This window comes from Cygnus olor, chromosome 14 (genome assembly GCF_009769625.2).
Source record: "Cygnus olor isolate bCygOlo1 chromosome 14, bCygOlo1.pri.v2, whole genome shotgun sequence".
Classification (NCBI taxonomy): Eukaryota; Metazoa; Chordata; class Aves; order Anseriformes; family Anatidae; genus Cygnus; species Cygnus olor.
Genome location: NC_049182.1, coordinates 16,866,839 through 16,890,425, shown reverse-complemented (window position 1 = coordinate 16,890,425; position 23,587 = coordinate 16,866,839). Strand labels below are relative to the sequence as shown.

The 23,587-nt window shown below is 36.0% G+C and overlaps 1 protein-coding gene across 1 annotated transcript in view; it reads left to right on the top strand.

Annotated features, from left to right (window-relative positions):
• Positions 1 to 23,587, top strand: part of TENM2 (teneurin transmembrane protein 2) — a 1,590,996-nt gene that overhangs the window by 587,960 nt on the left and 979,449 nt on the right. The window lies entirely within an intron of this gene.

Genomic DNA, 23,587 nt, shown 5'->3' with positions numbered 1-23,587 from the left:
ACTCAGTAAAGTTGAAGCTCATGATTTTAATTTCCATTTTCCTACTGACACTAAACTGCCCCAAATTCGTGTGTGGCACCTCACAAATACAAGTATTTCAGTATCGTCTTTGAACTAGGGGACTTAATTCCTGTAGCTGCATCTTGGTTCTTAATTTCTGTAGCTGCATCTTGGTTAAGTCACTAACCCAAAGTGTTGATAAATTATCCACAAAGTAAATTTAATTTTTTTTTTTTTTTAGTGGGAGTTGCACTGTGTTTTCATGAAGGTGTCAGTAAATATCAGTGGGATATCCTTAAATGTATCTTTCAAGAAAATGTTGAACAGTTATATACTACAGGGGTTTTTGCCTCTAAATCTTGTGATCTTGTGTAATAGTACAATGCTGGCAATACAGTTGTTGTTTGTTTTTCTACCAGTAGATTTTGCATAACTTTATTCATCTAGTTTCTTCAGCAGCACTGTTTAGTTTATTCTCATCTGACTTTTTTGTTATTTGTAGTGTATCATTCCACGTTGGTTTTGAGATTTATGGAGGAGCTCTAATTTTTGAGCCCTAAAATTAAATACATGTCCTGTGACAGGTTATTATCAAGATTCCATTGGGTCAGTGAAGAGATGAATGCATTTGTTCCATCCCACCGTAAGTCACTTTTCAGCAGGAAAATTGAGAAGTTGCTTACAATATATAAAAAATCATAGGATTATCAGCTGTTGAAGACGCATCTTGAAACTTGCGTGCATAAAGTTTGTCCTTGGGATTCTTCTGTTACTTGTGCTGGGGCTAGAATTTTATATCCCAGGTTTGGAAAACTCTCTCTCTTATTCCAAAGCCAAAAATACTCTACCATGTGATTGTTTTGCATAGTATTAGGGAGGTTGTGTTTCTTTGTCGTTTGTTGTGGAATTTAAGTAAAATTCTTGCTGTGCTTATCTTAATAATAAAGATGCTGAATTAAAGAAATCTTCAACAAAGAACCTAAGATCGATAGGGAAAAAAGGCCACATAGAGGCTAAATGTGGCAAAAACATGGAAAATAAATACGTTAGTAATAAATTGAAAAGTTGCCATTACCAGTAAGATAAAAAGCTGCTGAATTTGGAGCTACAGAACTATTAAGAGGAAATAGCAGGTTTATCTGTGTACTGGTATCTGTGTTTTATCCTAAATATCTGTTCCTTCTATCTCTTCTAAGAAATATTCTGAGCTTTATCAGTGCAAGCAGAGCTTTTAAAGCAAATTAAGTTCAACAGTTTGCATTTAATCACCAGTTGATCACAACACACAGAATTACATATATAGATTACTGAAAAGCCTATATTTTCTTAATTCAAAAACAAATTTAAAAATCTGCAAACACTTGATTTGCATTCTCAGAAAGTTTCCTTGCTGCAAAGCTCAGATGTATATAAAAAATAAATAATATCTCTAGATAAAAGAGGACATAAATTAGTCATGGGGGAAGGTGTATTACCCAGGCTATGTTAGGAAAGAGATTAAGAACCAGGAAGCAACTACTGATACTTTCAGTTCTGCCTTGCTTACGATGTGTAGACTTTGGGACTTTGCAATCTAACAAGACTATTTTCTTTGGAATTTGATACATGTCTTCGGAAATTGATACACAATGCCTTTTATATCTAAATAGTGTTAATGAAAATTGTATATCAATAATGGCAATGAACACACTTTGGGGTGATTATTCCTAGTTTATTGTCAGTTATAAAACTGGAGTATATCACTATAAGCAGATATTTATGCTATCTTTTCTGAACAACGTGAAAAGTTTAAAAGTAGTAAGTAGAGAGAAATTTGAAAGTATAAACTTAGAAGGAAATTGCTCTTCCCTGGGTCAGCGATATCTCATAGATATAGAGATATAGAAATAGTTGAAGTGCAAGTGCTTCGTACCATTGAAATTGTAGTTCCTGCCCAGAAGCCTCCTAAACAGATCAGGTGGCATTTCTGTAGGATGATACCATATGCTAAACTAGTAACACATGTATTTCCTACCTGCAGGTCTTTTACAATGGCAAAACTTGCATTGAGCTCACTGGGCATTCTGGAGTACAGGTGGGACTTCCTTAAGTAGCGTTAGACAAATCATCTCTTCTTTTTTATTTAATGTTTATCCTCAGCCAATTTAAAAGTGCTATAAATAGTCAATTCTTGCTTGATGTAACAGACAGGATAGATGAAAAGCCCTCCACCACCACAAAGATAGAAAGTGTCAGGAACCTCCAGGCAAAACTGTCTTTTTAACTATATTCTTATAACTTACTGAAACCAGTAACACACAGAATAAATTTTCTTGGTTATTGGCTTTTATAATAGAAGGAAGGGAATGGTGTCTGCCTGCTGTATTGCAGGAATTAGTGCAAAGACCCTATAAAATTTCAGGTTCTTGAAGCTTCCCAATACATTCACAGCTAATTATTGTTGTTATTGCCTGTAACATAGTTCAAATAATGACATATTGGAAAGAATGGTTTCCCCAAAGCTAGGGTTTTCTTTCTTATTTGGCCTGGTTCTTTTCTAAGTGAGGATGCTAATGGCAGAGTTGCTTGCTGGTGTTAGGTTATACTGGTGGTTTGGTTGTGTGTGTGTGTGTGGTTTTTTTTATTTTTATTTATTATTATTTGTTTGTTTGCTTTGTTTTCTATAAAGAATAATTTAAATTCGGAATATATAAATAAGGGACTCAAACTGAAACTTTCAACTTTAAGATGTTGGGAAACATACTACTTTGTTTATTATCACTGCAGTTAAGGACACTGAGCAGGAAAATGATACCTGCTCTTGAAAGCTGTTTTTTAAAAGCAAGTGAAAGTAATTCAGCTGTCCACTTATTAAGATTAGCCTTCATCTTTTGGAGTGTTGAAGCGTCTGCTTTTGTTAATTATAAAGTGTATGGCCATCCTATTACAGAAATATAAAAGAAAAGGCTGAAAGCAGTAAGCTTCCTCTCTTGGAATCAGGTAGATTCAGTGTAATGCCCTGTGAACTATTTCAGAATGTTCCCTGCAAAATCGTAGTGTGACAGGATGTCAGCTGTGACAGATCAGTGGTGAAGATTGCACAGACTTGAATTAATAAAGGTCAGAATCGTCAACAGGAAGAGCTGCCTGGTGGCATGTCAGCAAGCACTCATACACAGTATCTGTAATGAAACTGCTGAACCAGCCTAGAAAATGTAGACTTTGAAGAGGATCTAGGTCTTGAGGAATGTTTAAATGTTTTTAAATTTGATAGATATTTCTAAAATTAGTGAGTTCTAATACTTCAGGTAAAGTAAAAGCAAGGCAAATGCTTTGGCACTTAAAAAATCTACTGATTTTTCTGAGTTAAAATGCATTTATTCCTATTCTTTTCATGAAAAACCAGCCACCTCTCTGATGGCTGCATGTTGATGTGGAACTTCATTTTATACTTTGTAAGTAAGTTGATGAACAACTGAGCTTGTAAAATAAAATTGATCCAGAAGTGACTGATGAGCTGAATATCCTATGATCATCAAGTATATTATTTTCATAAAATGATGAGTTCACAAGTGGTTATCATTAAAATATATCATTAAAGTAACTCTGACAATAGTATTTAGAGGAATCATGTCTTGCTTTCTGCTGTACAAGTGAAAGTTCCATCCTTGCAAGTTAAACTGAACTTGCTTTCGTGTATGGTGTTCTGCAAAATAAAATTAAGTTTAGAAGAACGATTTTCAGCAAGAATTTCATAAAGTCATCTCTTACCTGTTTTCATTTTCTTCTCTTGATGATGGCATTTACCTGTTTCTATGCTTATGCAAGTACATGGCTATTCATCTGAAATGTTGACTCAAGTGGCTGTTTGTCTGTGTAGCCATCTGCCGATTTGTCATTTTGCTTAATATATAACCTTTCAGGAAGGAAACATTGGAAACATTAAAAGAAGATTAAGAAAGAGGAAAGACCACTTGTAAGAAAATGGATGCAATGTATTTCTTTTTTCCCCAAATTTTTGTTGTGAAAAAGCTAGTATGTAGCTAGCACTATTTAAATTATACAGTTGTAATAGCATGTGGTAGCCTTTTCTCAATATAATATTTATATTTATCTATATTTAAATTCTCTAGGGTACGTAGATATTGTTTACATTTCATTAAAAAAAAGTGTATTGATCCCTATTTGTGTGTTAAATAAGATCCTGAAAATACATTGTCACACACTGGAAAAAGAATAGCAGTTTTTGAAGTTAGAAACTAACTTGAAAATAATGAATACTACTTTCTGTTAAAACAAAGCCAGCAGGTGCTTAGGTCATGTGATAGTACCGGGAGAGAAACAAGATTGTAGAGAAATAAACTAAAGTCACTATGCAAAAGTTTTCCTTCTGTCTGATATCTTACCTAGACTAAAATACATGACTATTACTGTCTTGCGTGGATTTCTTTTTACATATTATTTTTTCAACACCATGGAGATGGGACACTTGACAGTTTAGGCCCTGACATAGTACAAGTCTAATCCGTAAAGTATAAAAATTGCTTTGGGCCACTATTAAATCACTCATTACTGTTTCCCATTACAGTAATTGAGATTTAGTAGTGCAGCAGGACTTTTTGCTCAAATAATAGATACCATTTTATATTCCATAATTTCCTTTTTCTTTCTCCATAATTTCCCCTCTTGCCTTTCTCCTCAGGCTTTTATTTTCAAATGTTTGTCTGTATATACATAGATACTGAGATATATATAATTCAATTCAGAGGAAGCATGTAAATGTGCTATGCAAGATCGTGAGCAATTAAATTCATAGAATTTCATGCATATACGCACATGTGTTAAGAGATTGAATTGTGTTTTAATACAGTAAAAATCCAGTAATGGAAAATGCTTCATGTTTTAAAAGCACACATGCTATTCTAAGAGAACATGATACATATTAAGGATTTCCAATTATTAAAAAAAATAATGTTTTAGCAAATGCTGTAATGAGTAATAGCATCTTTCTTATTTTCCTGTTATGGGATGTTGCTGCACTCAAAGTCCTATTTGATGGCAGTAGAGTACTGGATAGACAGCAGAGTCCTTTGTGCTGTGCAGTTTGCTGGCTGCAACCGTGGAGATTTTCTTTCTCCAGCATCACAGGTAGTAAAGCTAAAGACCAAAGGTGTGAATTTTGTGCGAAATTAATAATTTGTGTACATCTGGCTTTTGCATCAGACCTCCACTTTTTGAGAACAGAAATCCTCTGAAATCAGAACTGTTTGGACAACATGACTTCTGATTTGTCTAGGGTATATCAGAAGTCTGTGGTGAAGCAAGGAACTGAACTGAAGCCTTACTGACACTTGTGTGTCACCTTTGGATCATCCTTCTTCCCAAAGAAACAGGATAACCGGTGGATAAATCTGGTGCCTGTGGAAGTTCTTAGACTTCTTGCATCCATTTCAGTGGTGCTAGTTCAGAATGCCAGTGCTTAAATTCTTAAGAATCAGTATAATAACTAATTCCACAAAGAAGAATGATCACTGATACTTTCATTGCATGTTGGGATTTCAAACACTAACTTGGTGTTAGATATTCATTCATGGAATTTCATTCACTAAATCTTAGTTAAACCATGGCACAACTCAAGAGTTTTGATTACATTTTTTTTGCTTGCAAAAGTAAACACAGGTTTCTCAACTGTGCAGTAGCAACAATGCTGTCAGTGAGTTTTGTGCTATGCCAGAAGGTAAAGTTTGGTGTAACACCTGTTTGCAATAAACAGTATCAAAAAGAAATAATAACAAAGGAGGAAGAAAAGAATGAAATGCTGTATGAGACCTTTTATACAATCTCAGTATCTGTATATATATACAAGACACATTGTTTGTTTCAAATAAAGCATCTGAAAATGAAGAAGTTTTAAATAAATGTATTGAAATGTTAACTTCTGTACAACTGCAGATAAGGTTATACAGATGTTTTCAACTAGAAACCTATTACAGAGACAACTTCCAAGCTGTTCCTTCAATATTTGAAATACAAGACTTAGCCATTGGATGTATTGTTTGATGTGGTTTATGCACAGTTTCTTGTAAGGAGATTTGTTTATCATTGGGGGCTGTCATTGGTATGACCTGGTGCTCTCCTGCTGGTGGAGTCTGTTGTTCAGGCTATTTGTTTTGTGCAGGTTTAATTCCTTTCTTACTGTTCAGAGGAAATGTAAATGTGTCCTGTTATGGAAGAAAACATGTTTTTCATGTCCAGCTGCTTGCCACACTGATGTGACTTGCCAGAATCTGCATCCATTAAATACTGCAAATGTACAGTAAAGTCTTTTGGGCTTACATATATGGGTCAGATGATGCATGCCAAAATTGTTGACCTTTCAGTGTATACTAAATCAGAAAGATTTTAGAGTGTTCTCCTTCTGCATCCAGTAGGTAAAAAAGGCAAATTATGGCTTTTAATTTCTGCTATTTGAATTTAAAATGAGAACATAGCAGATTTTCCTGAAGCCTTCTGCTTATGTAGAGAAATTTCAAGGAAGAGGGAATGTTCTTTCAATAAATCATTTTTAGAAATAAAAATATTTGGATGAGAAGATTATTAAAAAGTATAGAGTTGAAATAGAGAGGTGCTAGTTATTCAGGAAGCTGAAAAATGGAAGGGAGTATACATAGCAGCTACTGCATCATTTGATGGGATGTGTCTATGGAATCAGTTTGTCCTGCTGTGAAGGAACTACCTCTTCTTGAAGATGCATGCATGAATTATGTAAGAATATAGCACTAAGGACATGTGATCACATGTTGGTTTGTCTCCAGTCATACAGAAAACATGTCAACTCCTATTATGACTTGTAACTAGATTCAGTACTATCATGGGCATTACAACTGCAAATAAACAGAAAAAAACTAGTAGGGTTGTGCTGAAAAACTTAAGACATACCAATATGTTTGATTGGTAATACATCACAAATATATATCCTGCGGGTAATACATTGTATACTGCAATATTTTAAGTCACATTATCAGTCAACCTCGTTATTCGTAAAAACAACTGGCACTAATGTTCTACCAGTATTTTAAAATGGGAATGTAATGAGTGATTATCTGTCTAGTTTGTACTGCATTCTCTGCTCAAACAATGAAGCAGTTTACTGAGAGAATACAGTAGGAATGATCTCTACTGTAAGTGTTTTTTATAATAGTTGCAAAACATGAGATACTAGGTAAGACAGCAAAGAAGAAGATTTTGAGGAGAACGTGTCTGTTTGGTATTGCTTAGAGTTTTCCAGTGAGAGTTATAATACCAGTTTAGTTGTGCAAGTGCAAAAGAATGTAGGGAATGGTGAGATGGCAACAGGTCTGGGATGTTCCCTTCATGATTTCTTTAAAACAAAACAAAGAGAAAGTCAAGAAAAAACATTTTGTTTGGCATATTTTGGTGAAGTCCAGGTCATAGTCGCTCTGCCATTTGGACTTAGTAGGACTCTTCTTGGTGTTCCATCCTGCACATCACTGTTTCACAGGGAGGAAGACTTCCTTTCATCACAGGTTTCTTTCTTTCAAAAGTAAAAAGATGTTTTATTTAGATTAAGCTCCATTTTTATCACTTATTTAATTTGTCTTACAACTCACAATAAAAGGTAATTTTATGCTTTAATATTTCTGAAGAATAACACTAGATTATATAGCCTTACTCTCAACCTCATGTAGAATTCAGAAGCAAGGCATGCTACAGGCTGGAAACAAAGCAAAATAGTTTCTAAGGATTTCCATCTTTCAGTGATCAGTACTCTGTGCATACTAGTCACAGGAGCAGTAGCTGTTATACAGAATATGTATTAACCCAGTTCTCAGGAATGAGGTTTTCAGATATTCAAGTTTACTCTGTAGTTAAATGACCAATCCAGCTATGGGAAGGAAAATAGGAAAACACAATTTCCAAAAGGTTTCTACTTTCATTGCTTGCCATCTCTTCTTACATTAAGCTCACTCATAGCACTGTGCTGGAATTGAAAATTCTCCTGTAGTTTGTGGATGCTGTTCAGTAAGGTGTTCTGTAAAGATTACTGATGCAGTACTGCACAGCAAAGAAAAAAGAGGATTTATGAGAAGCTGCTTTTCTACAATAAATCAGAGTTTTAGAGATAGTGAGAAAGAGAGTGTATCAAAATGGAGCCCACAGATTTCTTTAGAAGAAGTGTTCAGTCATGGAGTGATGTTTTTAAAGAGTTATGAAGGTCAGACTTATGCATCCAGTAGGAAGCTGAAATCCAAGAAGCTTATTATCAGGGATTGAAGCCTTTCAGATGGCACAGGTCCATGCAGACTCTAAAGTATGGTTTTAGTTTCATTTCTTTTCTTGATGTTCTGTTTCTAGTGGGAAAGGGGACGACATGGGCTTGAAAGAGGTTACCGTCTGAATATATAGTGTCTTGTCACAGTTTACCACCAAGCAGTCACCGAAGAGTGCAAGACTTGGTTCATCTAAGCCTGAGGAAACTTAGTTGATATGTGGTGTTTGCAGAATTGGGTTCAGATTACAGTAGGAGAATTGCAGAATTTTGTTCTCTGGTAGAGACATGAAGGAATGCATTGGAAAGCATGGAGTAGAGAGAAGGGGCTGTGTGTACAACTTGTGCATTTCAACCAAAGGGTGTGTCTAAACAGAGGGAAACATGCTTCTAGATTACTTCTCATCTCCCCTTTCCTTAAGCGGTATGGTTTTTAATATTGGTTTGTTTTCCAATATAGGTTCACAACATGCTCATGCAATAAAAAGATGATTCACTGTGAAAATGAGAAATTGGATAGTGGACATAATACAGAAAACTCAAGACTATGTGATGAAAGGGCTGTGCATATAACATATTACACAGTTAATCGAGAACTGAAGGTAGTTTTGTTCACAGTTCATCAGGGCTCCTTTCTAGACTTTCCTTTGAAATCTCTCCCTCCCTCCTCAGTCATTTTTTACTTTCTCAGACACGCTAATTGCAGCTACGCTTGTTTTGTCTGCGTCAGTTGCAAAGAAGGGAGTTAGTAGTTTAAAGATAGAAATGTATGCATGTCCTATCAGAGCTGAAGAATGATAATCCTTTATGTCAAAAGGTCTGTGTAATCAGGTATTATTTACATATTATAGTCAAAGTAAGAAATGTAACAACATATCTAGTCTAGTTTTTGATTGTTCACTAAGATTGTTTGCTTCTGTGTTTTATTTGTGTAAATGTACGATTAACTTAGAAATAAGCTTATTCCACTTTGGTTTTGTTGTTTGCTAGTTGATATTCTGTGCTGGAATTGTAATATTACCATTCTTATGAAGATCTGTAGTGAAATCTGGGTGTGGTTAAGTTAAGTTATGTCTTTAACTGTTCTTCATTGAAACATAGTAAGTGAAGTTTTCAGTCATTAGTTATCATGAAATTGACCCACCTTAGTTCTCCATTTGTGTGTGTGTTACTTCACATTAAAACGTGATCATAGTATTGCAGTCATGATCCTTTGGTCTGTTTTTTCTTTCAGCTGGATAATATAAACAAACGTGGTTTGGGGTATTAATAGATAAATGTGTGGTAATATTGAGTAGTTTGACCTTTGTGTCTATTAAAATATTATTTCTACAGTCAGTCTCATATATGAGAAATGTATTATGTAAAAGCAAAGCTTAACAAAGAATACTTAAGTTTAGACTATTAAGTGATGTCGTTTTTCAAATACCCATAAATTACATACCTTGTAATTAGTATGTAGCTCTGGCTATGTCACCTGATGGCAGAGCATACTGTGACAAAGTCAGTGTTTGAAGTGGCAGTAAATCTTTCTCATCTCTCCTACTAAATCTGCATTACCTAAAATATTTGTGCCCACAGTGCAGATGTTGGTGTAGCTGTTGTTAAAAAAAAAAAAAAAAAAAAGAGAGAGAGAAAAAAAAACTTCTATCTAGAAATACTGTATTAGAACAATCTAACTAGTCTAATAAAACTACATTTTCAGACAAAGGGTTTGTGATTTTCAGCTATGCAGTTAGAGTTAACGAAAGATTATTTCTATGTACGAATCTAGCTCTCTGCAAACACAGAAATAGATCAAGATTACTGTGTTAACTGGTAGCAGAAACAAATTGCAATATTTACTGTGCACTGATAAGTTTTTATTGCCCTTAAAAAGGTGTTTGTCCACACATAGTTGCATACTGGAATTATAAGAGATATTGACAATCTACTGGTGATTGCTTCTGTTGTTAGAATTCACAGCAAGAGCGTCACCATCAGTTGGTGAATGGCAGATGCTTATTTACCAAGGGACTTCATGAACCTAACAGTAATATGAATTTACCTACACTTCATATTTACTATTATGGAATATTAGTAATGGGTGTCATGCAGCTAAGGACAAAGAATGGTCGTGTTGGATAGGTTTATGATGAGAAGGCATAAAATGTAGTCAATATAATTTTAAGTTTAGCTTTCCTCACTATGTCAGTTTCTAGACAGTTTGTTCAATTTCTTAAATCTGTCCAGATTTGTCTGGATCTACTTCTGATTGAGGAGAGTTACAATATAAAATATAAAACTAACTTAAAAAATGCATGAATATGGATGTAATGATTCAAAGTCACTCTCAATGTTCAGAAACCTTTTATGTTTTACTGTAGTTTCTTGATTTAGTGCTCTAGCAACTTTTAAATGATTAGTAGGTTTAATTTAGTTATCACAAAGAATTAGACAAAAAGAGTTTGCATAACATGCTTCTCTGAAATGAAATTACCTGTTGGAAATAATTTCAAGTAACACAAGTAGCAGACTGATATAGGTAAACTAAAAGTGAAGTAGGATAGGATTTAAAAAAAAATAAAAATAAATCTCAGTACATTTATAATTCCTGTTGGTACTTGTCATCAATAGGCGGGGGGGGGGGGGGGGGGGGGTTGGACGCGATGATCTCTTGAGGTCCCTTCCAACCCCTACGATTCTGTGATTCTGTGTGAATAGGACAAATTCTTAGATCAGACTTACCACCTAAGAATGAGAAATTAAAGAAGATCTTAAAACCTGAAGGACACTTGTTATGCCAAGCCTAAATAGATCATTAGTTAGGAAGGAGCACCACTGGAATAGGTAGGGCAAGCTCTTATGTATGTAAATGTATAGACTAAAAGACCAGCCATTTTCAGTAGTAGCACACATTCATTTAATACAGTATTCTATCATCAACAGTTATACAGTATGCTTAAGGGAGAGGATCAAAACAAGGTACTGAGGTAATTTTCCATGTAACTTCAGCTTCCAGCAATCTGTGACCTAGGGGATTCTGGAAGATGTTTTATCTCCATCATTGCACTCAATAACGTTATTGGATATACTGTGTTTTGATTTTCTGTATCTCCAGTTAGCCAGTTACTACAGAGTATTTGTTACGTTTTAATTTCACCATAATGACAGTTTGTTCTGTATTCTTCAGAAAGTGGAAAAAAGATTTGAAGATGACAAATTGGTCATTGTAGTGCTCTTCTTCTTTCTCCTCCTAGATAAACATAAAAAAATCATTTATTGCACTTGTATTGCGTAATAAAATATCACCAGGAAATTATTGGACTATAATTATTGCCTGTAACTTCTCCAAAGGTTTCACTTTGATTTTCCTTGGTTGAAGTTATAAATAATACTCAGCTTCCAATTCTTTTGTTCTTGGATTTTATCAGAACTTTTTAATGGGCTAACCATTTGTCAACGATTAATTCATAATTAGGTATTGCGATAGCCAAAAAAAAAAAAAAAGAGAAAGGAGGGGAGTCAGAAGACCCCCTATTGCCATACTTTTTTTTCATTTACAGAGATACAGGGTTAATGTTTTGCTGTCTCATCAGAACTTTGAACTCCTGTGACTGATACTACATCATTTAGCCAACTTGCACAGAATGTCTTAATACTATAATTCCATTTTGAATAGGTCATCCTCAGCAAAGACTGATTATGGTATGCTGTCCATTTTTAGTAGCTAATACAACTCTTGTGTTATATCGGGGGGAATAAATAATAATTCTTGCACGCCACCAAAAATGACAATCTCTTAAAGCAGTGCCATATGCCGTTATTACTTTGAATTGGAAGCCATATTCACTGCACAGTGTTTAAACAGAGGACCATAAAATTATCTTGTGGTATTGAGCAAGGCTTCTGGCAAGGCTGTCTGACCCATCTGGAGTGCTGCAGGCTCATACAAGGCTGGATTCCAGGCTTTCAATGAAAAATAGGAGGAGGAGGGGTATGGGGGGTGATTTGTGTGCAACAGTGCATCACAGTAAATACAGATGCAGTATATATGGGGTGTAGTACCGATGTGTTGTGCAAGCAAGAAAGCATTCTGAGAGCAAATGTCTGTATGTTTAGAAACATCTTTGGACCTTTAAAAAAGGGTCTTTTGGTTCTATTTCCCTATTTAGGATAGGGGCAGGATGGTAATTTTTTTTTTTTTTTCTCTGCTGAAAGATTTCTCCTTTATATGCAAGTTTTGCTTTTTATTTTTATTTTTATTTTTTTTTTAAATAAGCTCCTTTCTGCTGTTATCTTTAGGCCTGCCACACTAGAAGGTGTTGATTGATTTTTCTAGGCAAGAGTTTTGGCTCCAAGTTTGTAAATTTGGAGTATGTGTTTATCTTAATGAAGCAAAAGCGGAAACATCTCTTCATATTGCTATGGGTTAGAAATGGGCAACATCCAGTCCCATTGCCTCTGGATGTCTGTTGAGATTCCAAAGTATGGGATCTCCTCAGAGTGGGCGCAGGAATCCAATCCCACCAGCTGGTGTCTCCTGCATTTTGGACTTCTGCAATTCGTTTTCTCCTTGAAAATGCTAAGAGACCGTTCAGTCTTCGGAATGGTAGATCTCAAGAATGACTTCGTTCTGGTTGGGGGCACAGAGCTTATAACCCCAGAGAAGCCTCACTAGTAGCTCAGGAGCCTTTTTACCCACCCTTTTGAAACTCTGAATGCTTTGAAGCCAGACTTTCAGAAAAGGTTAGCATGGGTTGAAAGGTAACCAAGCATCTTATTCAGGAAGGGAAAGATCTGAGATTCTGTTCTCCATCATTTGCTAGTGAAACAACTGATGAGCTGTGCTCCGCCTTGGCTTGCTCTGTTTCACAGGAGGAAGGAGGTGATCAATAGTAGTCCTGGAGCTGCTAAAGGAAAGGATCTGTGGGGAGACTTTAACTTTGGGTATATTCCATTTTTGTTTGGATGCGTAGAATTGGACATGGGGTCACAACATTAGTCCTTCAGTGTTGTAAACTGGGTTTACACATGCATTTTGTTTACACGTGCATTCTGAATGATTCAATGGGCTTTCATATGTAAACTCAACTTTTCCTAATTGGGAAAACATTCTTCAGACTGTTGTAACTGTTACTCATATGTAATAGCATCAGTATAGTGTGTATTTAGCCTCTTCCTTGATTTTTATAGCTCTTACAATTAACATTAACTATATAGATGGCAAATTCAGTATAATGGTGCTTTGTCTGAATTTAATTCCACTTTCCATGTGTTTCATTACTGCTAGAAAATCTTCCCATTTAGGCTGCTTGTCACATGCTTGCTGGCAATGTTTGTGTGAGCTTGTACATTAATTAAAACTGGCAGGAATAAGGAGGGTACAGGAGAGGAGACATGACCCAAAAATGTGCTTAAGTCTTGTTCTCTCCTGAGATGCCTGTTCTCGCAAAGTGTATCTTAATAACATCTGTGTCTAATGCCGTGGCTTATCCCTAAACTCAGAGGGTTCAAACAGGAGGATTAATAACGATTATTACACTAGCAAAGTAGGAATTTCTGGTTACCTAGCAGCTTTTGCCTTACTTTCCTGTATCCGTTTCTTAAAGCTCCATGTTTTAGTACCTTTTTGATTCATTAGAACTCTCCCCTACAGCCACGGGTATGGTAGCCGCAGCCATTGTTTGCTTCCCCTCAGTGCTTTTGGAGAAGCACGTTTACTCTATCTATTTAAGCAGAGAGTGACTGATGGCCTGAAAACGTGATCATCACTGATGCTGCGCCTAAAACCAACAGAACTGCATGGTGGTGGAGTTCTAAGAGATTAAAAAAGGCATTTATGATTCTCTGTATTTATGAGTGCTTCCATTCCAGCCATGGAAATGGCAGTCTCATAGATTGGCAGTTCAGTCCAAGTAAGAGAAACCCCTTGGAACTTCATCACAAGCTTTAACTGTTTGAACAGATACTTTCTTCTGCTGCAATGGGTTGGCATTTCCTGGATCTGAAGGTTAGCTGAAACTGAAATAACAAAACACCACAATAATGGGATAATACTGAAAAGACATCAGATGTAGAAAGGCATCAACAATTCCATACAGTGATGTATTATCATGAAATGTCCAAACAATATATGCCTGAATGCGTTACAAAACAACTTCATAAAGCTTTTAGTGTCATTTCTTACTGCAGTGTAGCTCCTCCAAAACTACCCAGAACAATCCCAGCACTTGGAAAAGATCAATAGGTATCAATAGGTGCAGAAAGTATTTCTGTCCTCCTAAGAACAGCAAATCATTTCCCCAGCCTTTGCTGACCTAATATCTAAGAGATCCCACATTACAGACAACTCTGCTCTTATGCTATCTCCGTAACAAAAACCTGCTGTAATATTGTAAGGTCTCTTAGACAAAGCTGGAGACTACATGGCTCCAGCCTTGGGGGTTTGGTAATTTAAAAATCATTTGTGACATTTCACTTTTGAGATAAGAAACATTTTTAGATCTTAGCTAGACTTTCAGTCCTGTTTTCCTTTATTTTTTTCTAAAATCCTTTTTTTGTCTTTGCTTTGCCACATAAAAGGATTGATGTAGGTAATAAACCTGACCTAGTTCTAGTCTTAAAACTGCAACTGACAGTAACTTGTTAGGGAGTTTGATCTCCTGTGAACTAATCAAGGCTTAGGTGGTAGCCTCTATAGGAAGGAGATGGTATCATAAAAATTCCTCAACAGGTAACTTTATAAATTGGAATGAAAAGTCATAAGAAGAATGTCAGCAGAAATGCTTTCTTAGATCGCAGGAAACTGATATCTTTCTGACATACACAATGACACACAGTGGAAATACATCAGAGGCACAGATATCTTTCTGATTCTTAGTGAAAAATAGAAATAATTATCAGTTTAAAATTATCAGAGATCCTGAAGAGAATGTATAGGAGTTAGTCTTGCAGTTCTTATGGGGGGGCAGATGGAGGGGTAGGGGGATGAACACGCTCAGTGACTAAAGCTCACATCAAGAATGAAGATAATTTAATTGGCAAGTTGCAGCGCCTGACACACATGCTTTCTAAAACAGCACGAACGGCTTCAGTGTAAGTTCTTCTGTCATTTATAAGGAGTTCACCTGGTAACTGTATTGACCAGTGAACTAAGAAGCTCACTGTGTTGTCTGCTGAATTATGATTAAAAGTGAAACGTAAAATTCTAGAGAGAGAAAGCAACGTACAATATTGGCATTGGGGATGCCTATCAGTTAGCTAGTGCTGTACATAGCAACCATCACAGTATAACAGTGCAGCTTGAAGCAGTTACTTAAGGACTACATAAAATATTTGCATGTCTGGGGACAGAAATAGTTGTTAAGTGGGAGTCATTAAATATGTGTTGTGATACACTGTACCATGATCCTGATCCTCCTTAATGCTTCTATACACAAATGACTTTCAGTGCTCCCAAGCAAGCTTTTCTGTTCAGATTCACATTGGCATATAGCAGTTTGCAAGGTTGGAGGGCATAATGGTGGTGGCTATTGGGCTTGAGGCCGTGTCAGCTTCTGAGGTAGGAGGAAAAAGCTGTAAAGTCTAGAAATGGTCAGAAAAGGACTTGATTATGGGAGTGCCAAAGGGGAGGTGTTTCTGCTTCTCTGCCATTTTTGCCTTCCTGAGCCTACAGGGAGTAAAGAGGATATAGTGCCAGTGAATGCATGCATGAGTGAATAAAGGGCATATGGATGCTTTTCTGTGTCATCTCACATAGAGTCTACCCATTAAACATGCTAGATGTGAGCAAAGCAACGGTTCCTGCACCATACGGGGCTATAGCAGATTCCTTCCGCTGTGTCGGAGGAGAACAGTCGAGTCATTTTGCCTCATTCAAAATACCTCTGTAGTCTGAGCCTAAACATGCTCTGCTGGGCTCTTGCTGAGAAGGGGAAGATGGCCATCTCTGCTGCTGTCTCATACTTCATATATGGCTTAGCTTGAGCATTGAGTTCTGGCCAAAACTGTAATGGCAAGAAATCGCAATTCTGAATTTTGGAAAAGTTTATTAGTGGAAAATGTACATTTAGATAAGTTTTCTTCCTAAGGTTTCCGAATGGTGTAATGAACATGTACATGTGTCTACTGCATATGGGCCTTATCCAAAGCTCATCGCAGTCACAGACTGCCATTGGCTACAGGCCTAGTGTGATCCCTAGATAATATAGCTTTCATTTCACTTCATTTTTTGTCCCTTTTGTAGAAGTTACAGCTAATGCATCTTAAAGTACTACGCCTTTGCTTAACATAAATGCCACAAACCAGGAAAAAAAAAAAGGGTAAATAACACATTTTGGAATGAAGACTTTCATTTGCATCTGAATATTTTTATCAAGACTCTTGTGACTTCTTTCTACTCTGAAATATATGCCAGATAAAGTTATAGAAAATCCATTCATTCTCTGTCATTTATTTATACAATAAAGCACACAAAGCAGTCTTTAACTATCACTGTATAGGATATCAAGTTATCTTTAATTATCACTACAGAATGGTTGCGAAATCAAATACTGTTGGCAATCAACATTCATTATACAATAGCATGATTGCATCTGTTCATATTCCTGGATAAGCAGGGAAAATCAAAACAGTGTCTGATTTATCCACTAAAACTGTCTGAGCAAAATATTGTATCTAACTCTCTTAATATCTCTCAGTGACTTTGATCTGATTAAAGTCCAAAGACACATAACCACAGATGCAAATTTTCTAGTGCCTCAGAAATTAAATAGTGCTATATTTCAACAGACTGAATAGCAGGAACCATACTCCAGCTGACGTGATTATAGGCATAGTATAAACTTATGATAGAGAGCTGTCTAAATCTCTGAGGCCGCAGGTGCGGGATTATAGTAAACCCCATTGAAACATACAGTATTCTGCCTAAATGCACAAGTACAAAATTAATTAGGCTGTTGATCACATAGTAAAAGTATGATGGATAATCTAATGGAAACTACCAGCTCAAAGTCAATAACAAACTTGATTCTTTTATTAGCTGCAGCTGATTTTCAATTCCTCTATTTACAGGGCTTTGTGCTTAATAGAAGATAAGAAAAAAGTTGTGGTGTGTTTTTTTTTTGAAAATGAGAACTCAGTTACAGTATTTATCTCTGTTGGAAACTGTAATGTGTAAGCAATGTAGAATTTGCAGATAGACATATCTGCGAGTAATTCTCTAAGATACTTGGCTGAAAAGCACATCAAAGCACAGTGAAATAATGAGACAGGCTCCAGCTGTTGGATTCCAGCAGCTTTTGATTTGTGCTCTAGTAGAAGCTCCAGGTTTTGATTCTGTGTTGATTATTTCCATGGTACTGGAGTTGATTTGTGCATTATTTAAAAAATAGGCAGTAGATAGCAAACAAGGGTGAGTTTGGAAACTGCATATTAAAAGACATATTGCTTCCTGATATAAATTATTGCTTCCTGTTGCTATGTTCACTATAACCAGCTGTCAGACTTTAAAACAAACAAACAGAAACCAAACCAAAACAACAACAACAAAAATCTACAACCTTTTAAAATACCCATTTAAAAGAAGTTATGAAAATAATAATAAAGGTCATCAGAAAATGGTTTCAGCAAAAATTCTGGGGACTTCAGTGTTCAGGGAACTGCTTTCTGTGTCGAGGCTATTGTAGAAATGTGGGTTTTTTTCTGCGCCTTTGCAGGACATGTCCTAACCTCGAGTCTGGAATTGCTACCGGTAGAAAGCAGGTACCTTGACAGAGCTTTGGAGGACATGAGTTTAGAGTCAAACTCATTCATCATATTGCTTTCTGTATGTTGCTGTGCAGATAAAGGTCTTGCTCTGGAGGGAACTCTTAAAGTCAGGTTTTGAACTGCAGTCTTCCTGATTTTTCATTATAATGACAATAAAAATTATAGTACCTCAGAAAAAGTAGTGTATCTCATGTTTTTCTCTGGATCAAGTTTTACCTCTGTTTCTACTCTACATTTTAGAGGTAGTCATGTATAATTTGCTATGCATTATGTGAAGGCTGTTGCTGTTGTCACCGGAATGTCAAAATTCAACCAACTATACTGTTTGTGTACTAACATACCATGATTTTTAAAAGCTTACTGAATTTCTGGTGTAGATCAGAATGATAATGTGAAAGTACATTTGCTTGAATGTTTCTTTGCACTATAGCCAAAGCATGTGGTCTGAAGGATGTTTTTTAAAAAAAATCCATTGTTTTTAATGTAATCTGATGTTTCTGTCAAACTGAACTTGTTAGAGCAGGCTTTTCATAGCTTTTGAACTATTATCTTCACCTACAAGATGAAATAACAGTAGGCAAATTTTGCATCTAAAGATGACATTTAATGGTAGGACATAGCTGTGTTTGATATGCCTACCTCAAGCACTTCATAACAAGTCCACTGTAATTTTAGTGTAAATGTGGAGGCAGTTTGAGGAGTAGAACTCAAGTTGTGTGTTCCCCTGAATCTCAAGTTACTTGTAGCACTCTGGAATACCCTCAGTTTTAAGGACTGAAGATGTTCACTATAAAGAGTAGCTCATACACCTCTTAGTTCTTTCTGGGAGCAGGTTGCTATCTGGTGTTTTAATCTGGACAGAGTAAACAAATTATTAATCCAGGTATCCTGTGACCTTTGTGTGTGTGTGTATCAACTATTTGCTAAGCTGTGTTACTGTCCTGGCACTCTCTGGCTATGCATTGAAAAAAAAAAAAAAAAAAAGTTTGCTACTGTGCTGAAATTCATTACTGGATTGATCTTCTGAGGAAACTTGAATAGAGGAATGCTTAATATCTGATTGGTATAGACCTTAATCTTTAAAACTCTATAGTCCTACCTAAACCTTGAAAATTGGTGATACTGAAGTATGTGCTTAGAACCTTGAGAAAATTTGAAAATTAAAGATGCATGGATTTTTGACCTCAGTGGCAGCTAACAAGGTGTTACCAAGACTAGTTGATGAAAGGTAGGCATATACATCTGTTATGGATGTCTCTTTGCTTTGACAGAGGTCTTTTGACAGAGTGTTATAAATATGTTACTTATACTGAAAGAGAAGATGTAATATATACCTTGTAATCTCGATGTTGTTTACTACGGTTTCTAAATGTAATAATTTATTATAGCTTTCTTTTTTAAATGTCTGATTTGAATATCCTATGAAGAAACATCTATTTGACTGTAGAGCTTTTTCTGTTTTCACAGTTTTATTTGTTTCTATTTTAGTCTTGGTTATATTACACTTTCCTTCTGAAATGTAAGTTGTGGTGAGGATAAGAGTATGATGAGGGCATATCTTAAGCAATTTACTCATGGTTTAGAGAATCTTCAGTCTGCCTCCTAGTATGATGATGTAGTCCTCAGTAGGATTCTAAAAGGCATTGTCACCAAAAGTAGATGAATAAACTTATAGTGTTATCCATTAGGAAATTCGTCCTGAATTTTTAAGAAACAGGTATCAAAATACTTAAAAGAACATTCTTATGGTAGTGTGTTCCTGTTGATGGGACAAGAAATAAGAGTTGTAGGTTAGACTTTACACATGTTCTGTCCATGGGTTTGTTCTGTGACATCAGTAGGTCACTTTTTGTCTGGGGTTTTTCATTTTTCTCCTTGTGGAAATAACATGCTTTCTGGCTACTGCTGTCCAGCCCAGCAATATGGTACATACTCTGTCCAGTTGAGGTCATAGCTGGTATTTCATCTAGAGAGCAGCAACGTGTCTTCCACTCTTTTGGTCAAGTTAACAGGAGGGATTAGAAAAATGTTTTTGTTGCATATAGTTCTATCATTTTGTTAAGCATCCAAGTTTGAAAAAGGAATATCCTTCAAAGGAGATAATTCCAGCAATTGCATAAGTAAAAACATAGCCACTGGGAAGTATATCGAATTTATCCCGCTGTGTCATTATTGAATCATTTAAAAACCATAATCGAGGGTGCTGAAAGCCACTGAGAGCACAGTGTGCTGAGTCAGCACAATCTTCACACCAACAAGGAGAAGCTGTCAGAACAAGTTATATCTCACATGTATGTCTGTAAATTAGCAGGAAAGAAGTTGAGTTTCAGCAATTTAAAATTTTATTCTTCAAGGGTTAAAATTGATCTTCTCTACACTTGTGATTCACACTCGTGAAAAAGTGTGTTGGATATATCTATTAGAAACACAGAATCATTTAGGATGGAAAAGACCTTTAAGACCATCAAGTCCAACCACCCACCTCACACTACAAGTCCACCACTAAACCATGTTCCTAAGCATCACATCTCTTAAACACCACTGGGGGGGACTCCATCACCTCCCTGGGTGGCCCGTTCCAATGCCTGGTCAATTTCTTAACGCTTTCCGTAAAGAATTTCTTTCTGATATCCAATCTAATTCTCCCCTGGCACAACTTGAGGCTGTTACCAGCATCCTATCACTTGTTCCCTGAGACAAGAGGCCGACACGCACCTCGCTGAAGCCTCCTGTCACGCAGAACAGCCCCGGCTCCCTCAGCTGCTCCTCACAGGTCTTGTTTTCTAGTCCCTGCGCTAGCCTCACTGCTCTTCTCTGAACCCTCTTGTCATGAGGGGCCCAAAACTGTCAACAGTACTTGAGGCGTGGGCTGACCAGAGCCGAGCATAGGGGGACAAGCACTTCCCTAGGCCTGTGGACCACATTAGTTGCATTGATGGCTTATGTAGGAAGCAGCGATGCCCTGCACGCTTGTAAGCACTAGTTCTGCTAAACTCATTTTGATACTAATGTTTGTCAGAATAGATTGCTAAACACCATCAGCTTGTACAGAATGTTAACAATCAGATAATTAATAAGCTAATGGAATAAGACCAATGGGCACTCTGGAGGCTAGTTTAGGTATCCATTTTTTTGTTTTCTAAACTAGTCTTTGGTTTGAATTTTTTTTTTCCTGACATTCATTGCTTCCATACACCGTGTTTTAATGATAAATGTAGTACTTAGGAAAATAGGAACTAAAATGTTAAGGTACATGACATGTCATAATATGGTAAATGTGAGGTAGTGAATACTTAGTCAAACACCATCATAGTAACAGAATGTTGTTTCAAAGATCAAGGTCACCACAACAAATGGTTGTGCTAGTTAAATTTGAAAACAATAAATATTTTTATTAAAAAACAAAGCTAAATTAAGCAGATTTATGCTTTAATAATTCAGAGCAACATATCTGTGAAGATTTGTGTTCTCAGAGCGGTTAACTAGTCAGTAATATTGGCTACAATACTCCCGTTTTAAAAATGACCTTTTAAAGATGTTCTATAAAATTAAAATTTAATGAGTGGTAATAAATGGTAATACTTCCATAGTAGGAATTGCAATACTAGCCTGAAGGTTTTGCTGTTTGCCATCAGCTTCAATGCCGTGTTATGCATCCTCTTTCATTATTTCCAAGCACAGGAAGTATGATGATAATGCAGCACTTTAAAGAAATGAAAGCACTTTTAATAGTATACTTAGTTCAGGCTATCTTCTCGGCTGAGTAATGGTGTTTCTGTTACTTTCATGATGATTCTTCTGAGAAGTACTGTTTTTTATTGTTGTTGTTTGTTTTTTAAATGTGACAGCATGCCATTTTAAGGTTGTCTGTTACATTTCACTTGTAATTAATGAAGAATTGGCCAAAGAAGAATTTCAGATGAACAGTATCAAAATACAGGTGTACTGCTGAGAAAGAACTGTACCCTCTTTTCCCCAAAAGAGGGAGGAGAAACTTAAATGCTAGTGACTCTTCAAGGATTAAAAAATATATATAAAATAAAATAAGTCATGACGGACATGAGGAGAGCAGAAGAGGAAGCAAAGAGAGGAATGAGGAAGGGAGCGCCTACTTGGATCAGTAAACTGGTTAAATAGTACTAGGATATCGGCCTCCCTGCTATCAGCAATGATTGGAATTAATCCAGGAATTCAGAATGGGTCTGTAAATGTATCTTCAATTGTAGCCATTGGCATAGATTTATATTCTCAGTCCCTTGGGCATTGAATTTCATTTCCCCATTTGCTAAATGAGAACAATTTATCCTAAATCAACTATAATCAGAGTAAACACTATTATTAATTTATTGTTTCCAGACTAGCAAAAAACAGTAAAATGAAGCTCTCTTCTTTTATCAGTGCTTTCCCTACCCCTTTTGCCCTGAGGATCCTATTAGCAGAAAGCTGAGCAAATCTGTTTCATCAGAAATAAATTATGCCTCACTTTTTTTAATGTAAGTACTGAAGGGTTGTAAAGATTAGAAATACGTTTGAACCCACTATCACTTGATGTTATTTTCCTTGATGTTCTGAGCTTCTTTAGGGGAATGAAACAACATGTTCTTTTGAAAGCAAAGAGCAGAGTTGCTTTAGAAGAACACCATCACAGATTTTGGTTGATGTACAAAACAATTCAAAATCTGTACAGAAATATTTAAAGTAATGTGTAGACAGTCTGAAGGAGCTGTAAGAATTTTTGGCATGTATAAGAGGCAGAATGTTTGCAGGGCACATAGGTGGCAGAACTAGTCACCCTCGTTTTAAAAATGATTAGAAAACTGTAATTCCCCAGAAACAGTAGGCTAATTCTCACTTTCTTCACAAAGGAGCTAACGATGAAAAAACACCTTTAATTAATAAATAGTGTTGGCACTACTTTGGTAACAATCTGCTGTAAATGAGACTCTTAATTGCCACAGAACAGAGTGTTGTATACAAAATCATTTTACTCTTTAAATGCTTTTCTTTGTTGTTGCTATTTTACCTTTTTGTATGAAATAAAAGTAGCTTTGCCAGCCTCCTTGTCACTGTAAACAGCTCCAGTCAGCTCTCCATTTGTGGGGAGCACCGAGGCTAAAAAATAAATCAAAACTTTCCCTTAAGCCCTCATGATAGCTAGAAAAGATAACTCTCTGTGCAATCTAAATCCAAGCTAAATTAAGCTGTGTATGAAGCTTTTGTTAATGAACTGATCCTTGAAATTCTGTAATTAAATTGTGTAATGAAAGAAAACAAAGAAAATAGTTGTAAAGGAGATATATAAGGACAGTGTGTATATATATATATTTTTGTGTACATATATTTAACATTTTGTCACAAAATGTGAAGAAATATTTAAGATTTTCCTATGAAACGAGGTGGATTTTTTTATTAATTTTAGTTTTTATTTTTGTCTTCAGGATGTGCTTTGAGTTTTTCTAACTTGATCTTGAAATGAACTTCTTTTGGATATAACTGTCATAGACTGTGTTAGGCAGGAGCTGCATTGTCTACATTCGTGTAGAAAGCACCAGAAAAACATAACTGCAA